Below are 5,137 nucleotides of genomic sequence, written 5' to 3'. Positions count from 1 at the left end.
AGGTTGCTTCCATGTCTTGGCTATCGTAAATAGTGTAGACATCACAAGCACAAACATATGTTTTGGTTAAACAAGACAAAGAAAGCAACCCCAGAGAGAGTGCTAACACTGGCCCGGCACCGTGCTGGGCTCTTTACAGGCACTGTTGTCCACATTGCTTTCAGGAGCAAAACCCAACTTGCCGTAGCTGGTCTGGCCCCTTTCTTGCCTCACACCATGCGGTCCCAGCTCTGCCCAGCGCCTCCCTGGCCATCTTCTATTGTCCCTTGGCACCACTGTCCCTCCTGCCACAGGGTGTTACCTTACCCTACAAGTCCGCACCTCTCCACTTCCTGGTTACTCCCTTCAGATCACTGGTTACGTGTGGTTTCCTCAGGGACCTTCCATGCCCTTGCGGAGCTCAAGGCCCTCTATTGTCCACCCTTATGGCACTTCTGTAATTTTTCACTTGTGCACGTGCTTTTTGGATGGCATCTCACTTCCACCAGACTGGAGGCTTCTGAAGGGAAGGGGCTACATGTGGTTCTTTCCTCTGTTTTATCCTCAGTGCCGAGTCCAGAGCCTCATACCTAAATGGCTCTGTATCAACTAGGATTGGGTGTAGCAGTGAAAACCCAAGATGATGGCGACTTAAACACACATTCATTTTTGCCTCATGTAAACAAAGTCCGGCAGTGAGGAGTCCCATTGTTTACCCCACGATCATGGGAATGGGGACCCCATGGTGACCAGGAACCCACGCATCTTCTACTTTGTCTTCAACACGATGTCCAGGTTGACCACTGTAGCCATCACTGCCAAATCCTAGCCAGCAAGGAGGAGGGAACGCACATCATGCTTCATGCCTTGTTGTAAGTCTTCCCAAGTCTCATCAGCACACATGCCAGGGAAATGGGGAAATGTAATCTACTCCAGGTGGCTATGTTCCCAGCTAAAAGTGGGGGTTCCATTTCCAAGAAGGGAGACTAACTAGCAGTTTCTGCCGTAACCCTCAATAAATATTTATTGCATGGAGGAATGATCTCACTTAACACAACAATCCTCTAAGGTAAGTATTATTATCCCCAATTTATTTATTTGTTTGTTTGTTTGTTTATGACAGGAAAGTAGGATTTATTGGTGGGCGTGAGTAAGGAGGGGCCAGCGCCATGTCTCTCCTGAGTGCAGGGCCCACCATGTGTCCAGGGGGACATGATCAGGGATGTGTTTGACCCCACAGCCATCTGGGATGAGTTGCTTTTCTGCCGTGTTTTCAAGTTCATCAGCATTAAACTTGGTAAATCCCCACTTCTGGGAGATGGGGATCTTCTGGTGGCCGGGGAAGTTGAACTTGGCCCTGCATAAGTCCTCAGTCACATGCTCCTTGTTCTGCAGCTTGTTTGGAGGGTTACAATGACTTGGTAGATCCTGGCCACTGCCCTGAGGCTTTCCAAAGGCACCGCGCATACCTGGAGCCTAGGTTGGGGACAGCATGCCAGACATAAGTGTCCTCTAGAAAGGGCTATCTCTAGGGTCCCTTAGGGCAACCCATATGGGCAACAGGCTGCATACACGACCAAGAAGGCTGCTGTTTGCAGCCGTTGCACACCAGGCCCTTCTACGAGGAGAAGAGCACAGTCGGCTTAAATGGCTGCAGGCATTATCCCCATTTTATAGATGAGCACACTGAGGGCCAGAGCGTTAGAGCAACCTGCCAAAGTAAGGTGGCCCTGGAGCCCTGGGATATTGGCTTCAGGCTCAGATCACCTACTGCCTGCCTGTGGCACCTTGGACATTGTCTTACCCTCTCTGGGCCTGTTTTTGCGTTCGTACAGGAAGCCTGGGAGTCTCTGACCTTCTGTGTTCCCACAACAAATCTGAGGTCCCACAACCAGGAAGAGCCAGAACCCCGCAGTTCCCAGCCTGGGGCTCTGTCCACGGGACGGTGGGAGTCTAAGGCTAGCATCGTGAGAGCCTGGCCTTCATTCCTCCCACCGAGGCCTCTGACCTCCCACTCAGGGACCACCTGCTCCTGACATCAGCCTCCCCCACCAAGACCCCTGACTTCACTGTTTCTTAGGCCCCCCAAGCCTTCATCATCCTGTTGGTTTCCTACAGCTTGCCAACCAGGATCCCAACCTCCCCTCCATCACAGAACCCCAGACCCTGGATTTGGAGAGCCAGTTTCTGCCCCCCGCCCAGAGGCTGCACATGAGTCAGTAGCTTCTGGGAACACTGACTGGTTTCTAGATGTCTGGTCCCAACAAGCTCTCCTCCCACCCGGGCCTGCCCGCTCTCTCCCTGCCTGCCTTTGACGTGAGCTACAGACTGGGGTGAAACACTTCCTTTCCCCACCACCCCAACACATCCACCAAAAACATGCTTTTGCATAATCCACAAGGAATTTGGCCTCCAGGTGCAAGACTGCCTTGCTGACAGTCTCCCCAGAACACAGGTGAGTTAATTCTAGAACAGTGCGTTCCCCACCCTGCCGCCACACAGGTGACATGGGCTCCCAAGTGCGTTTGAACCCCTCTACTCAGTGCAGGACTCAACCCACCTCTCGTCATCCATTCACCATTCACAAAACGTTGGTTGAGCACCTATTACATGCCACATTGTGCTAAATGTAGGGACTTCAGTTATGAAAAAAATAAATCCCCATGGCCTAAAGGGACAGGTGGACATTATATATAATCATCTCAATGAGTATTTGATTATAGCAGGAACCACACACACTACAGAATGGAACACAGATTGATGCACACATTTCTGCCACAAAGATTTATTGAAAGCCGTCTATGAGCCAGGCTCTGTTCCATGACTGCAGATCAGAAAACCCCCAACTAGATGGGGGTCAGGTTGCCTGAATTATTCTGGAGGCTGGGTCAAAGCTAATTAGGAAAGATAAGAGGACCTGGGTTGGGTGGGTTGCTGGGGAGGGTGCTTTAGACTGAGCACGTACAAGTCCTGGAACTTAGCAGGTGCATCCCAGAGGAGGGCAGTGCGGCCAAAGGATGGAGAGTGGAGAGAGGAGTCAGGGTGGTGCTGGTCCCCTGTGCCACCTGCTAGTCCATTTCCACTGGCCAAGTGTAACCAACCTGCACTCCTCAGCACATGCTCTTCTCTTTTGCCTTTGGGGCCCCGGAGCATCGCCTGCGTGGTCCTGTCCATGAGAGCGAGGGACTGCTGGAGGGCGGGTATTAGAAGGCAGAGGAAGGGACTTCTGGTTTCTAGTCTGGCATGTCTGGAGCTTAGAAGCTGCCACTATGTCCTAATAACAAGTTAAAAAGCTGAACAAGTTGATGTTGATACACAGTGGAGGGCGGGCTCCCCAGGTACCCAAACACAGTCAGCAGAACTCCTCAAAAGTTTCCAGCCAGCCAAAGGCCAAAGAAGGGTCTCCTTCTAAAGCTGGAATGAACAAAAGGAGGAAATGAAAGAACAAAAGATGACGCTCATTACCACGACCATAGGATTTCTTAGATGTACAAACACAGGATACAGTAAGACATCAAGCCATATGCTTTAATGTCTCAGCTCATATAGAAAGTTCAGGGAAGGGACACAGTGTTGTTTCTCACAGTACTGTAATAGCTAAGAGAAAAGAGGATTCTGGAAAGATAGAGCTTTCGCTTTATTGGATGCCTGAAGACCTTCTGCCTGATGTGTGGGTGAATGAAAGTGTGCGATATCAATTAAAAACTGCCTTGCTTTTGGATCCAAACATATACAGAACAATGCCACAGAAGAGGTTGAAGAGGCAATAAATAAATAAATACATAGAAAGCGAACAAGTGGGGACACCTGCAGTCTTAGTCATCGACAATGGGTTTAGTAAAAGTTACGCGTTAGAGTCAAACCTCTTCCTTTTTTTATTTCTTAAATCCAGTATTTAGAATAATATGCATGCTTAGTGTAAACATTCTGTAAATGAAGTAGGCTTTTCTGTGGAATATATTAATGTATTACTGAATATCCACATTTTCATGGAATGGTACTGGGGGAGACTGAGCAAACACTCTTCTGGCAACTTAGTGAAACAGCTTCTAAAAGCCTTGCATGCTTGCTGCTTTAAGCTGCTTTTTTTTTTTTTTTAAACTTTTAGTAATTACAGTAGTTTATATTGGAACAACAATTACAACATGTACCCTTACAAATACCAAAAGCACTGTAAGGATACTTCAAGTCATATTAGGAAATATTTAGACAATGCAAATTGTCGAGATAATTCACCTTTCAATTATCATAAATAGATGTGGTTGGTTGCCATTTTTGTTCTTTCGCAGAACTCTGATAAGAAAAGTGTTCAATTTGTATTTAAGCAAACAATGAATGACATTTGCCATCAACTAAAAATTCATCGATGGAATTAGGGCTGAAAATTTCTGTTAAAGAGTGTTGCAGTATGTCTGGTGGCTCCCCTTTCAGGACTAGGGTTTTCTCATGGAGTACAGTATGGTAATATTTACCTAGGTAACTAATCTGTTCATGGTTTTTGAAAAACTTCTATTTCACATTATTTAATAATCCTTATGTTTTCATTTTAAGTTATATAAACTTTCATTTTTTTCCCCTGAGGGAAGCATTTAGTTTATGAGTTGTTGTTTTTTTTCTTAACATAAGAAAAATTGTATTTTTAAAAAGGTATCTTCAAACTGAATTCTTTATACACCAAAGTTGGTTTTGAAAAGGAAAATAAAATCACTTTCTTGCTTAGTAATCAAGAAGCCATATGGATTTTTTTTTAATTACAGAAATGGAAATATGTGTAGCTTGTTAGTATTGTATCAAACAAATGTTGCATAGAGATAATAGAACATTGCCTGTAAATAATTCAGCAGATTTGTAATGTATTTTTCTATTATGAAATATACTGTATATGTTTTTCTAGAGGCATGAAAGTTGAATGTATGTATTATGGTTAGAAATAATATTGAAGGATATTGTAATTCACTAGTGCTGCCAGAGGAATTAATAAAGCACCTTCTTTAATAATAAATGTCATTTGCAACAAAAAAAACCCTGAACAAACTGAAAAATTAACAACTCTTCTTAAATCCATTGGAGAAGTGGGGTCCCAAGGCAAAAAGCTGCCCCTCACCCCCAAATTGGAGACATAGACAGGCTGGATACAGAGAATCACAGCTTCTTGGAG

The 5,137-nt window shown here is 45.5% G+C and overlaps 1 non-coding gene and 1 pseudogene across 1 annotated transcript; one reads left to right on the top strand and one right to left on the bottom strand.

Annotated features, from left to right (window-relative positions):
- Positions 1–1,499: 1,499 nt before the first annotated feature.
- LOC123619922 (small nucleolar RNA SNORA70) lies at positions 1,500–1,636 on the bottom strand. Its single transcript, XR_006728633.1, has one exon. It is a non-coding gene; the product is annotated as a small nucleolar RNA SNORA70 (small nucleolar RNA).
- A 1,648-nt stretch (positions 1,637–3,284) lies between these two features.
- LOC105076961 (zinc finger protein AEBP2-like) lies at positions 3,285–4,314 on the top strand (annotated as a pseudogene).
- The last annotated feature ends 823 nt before the right edge of the window (positions 4,315–5,137 follow it).

Source organism: Camelus bactrianus, chromosome 9 (genome assembly GCF_048773025.1).
Source record: "Camelus bactrianus isolate YW-2024 breed Bactrian camel chromosome 9, ASM4877302v1, whole genome shotgun sequence".
Classification (NCBI taxonomy): domain Eukaryota; kingdom Metazoa; phylum Chordata; class Mammalia; order Artiodactyla; family Camelidae; genus Camelus; species Camelus bactrianus.
This window is presented reverse-complemented; position numbering and strand designations above follow the sequence as displayed.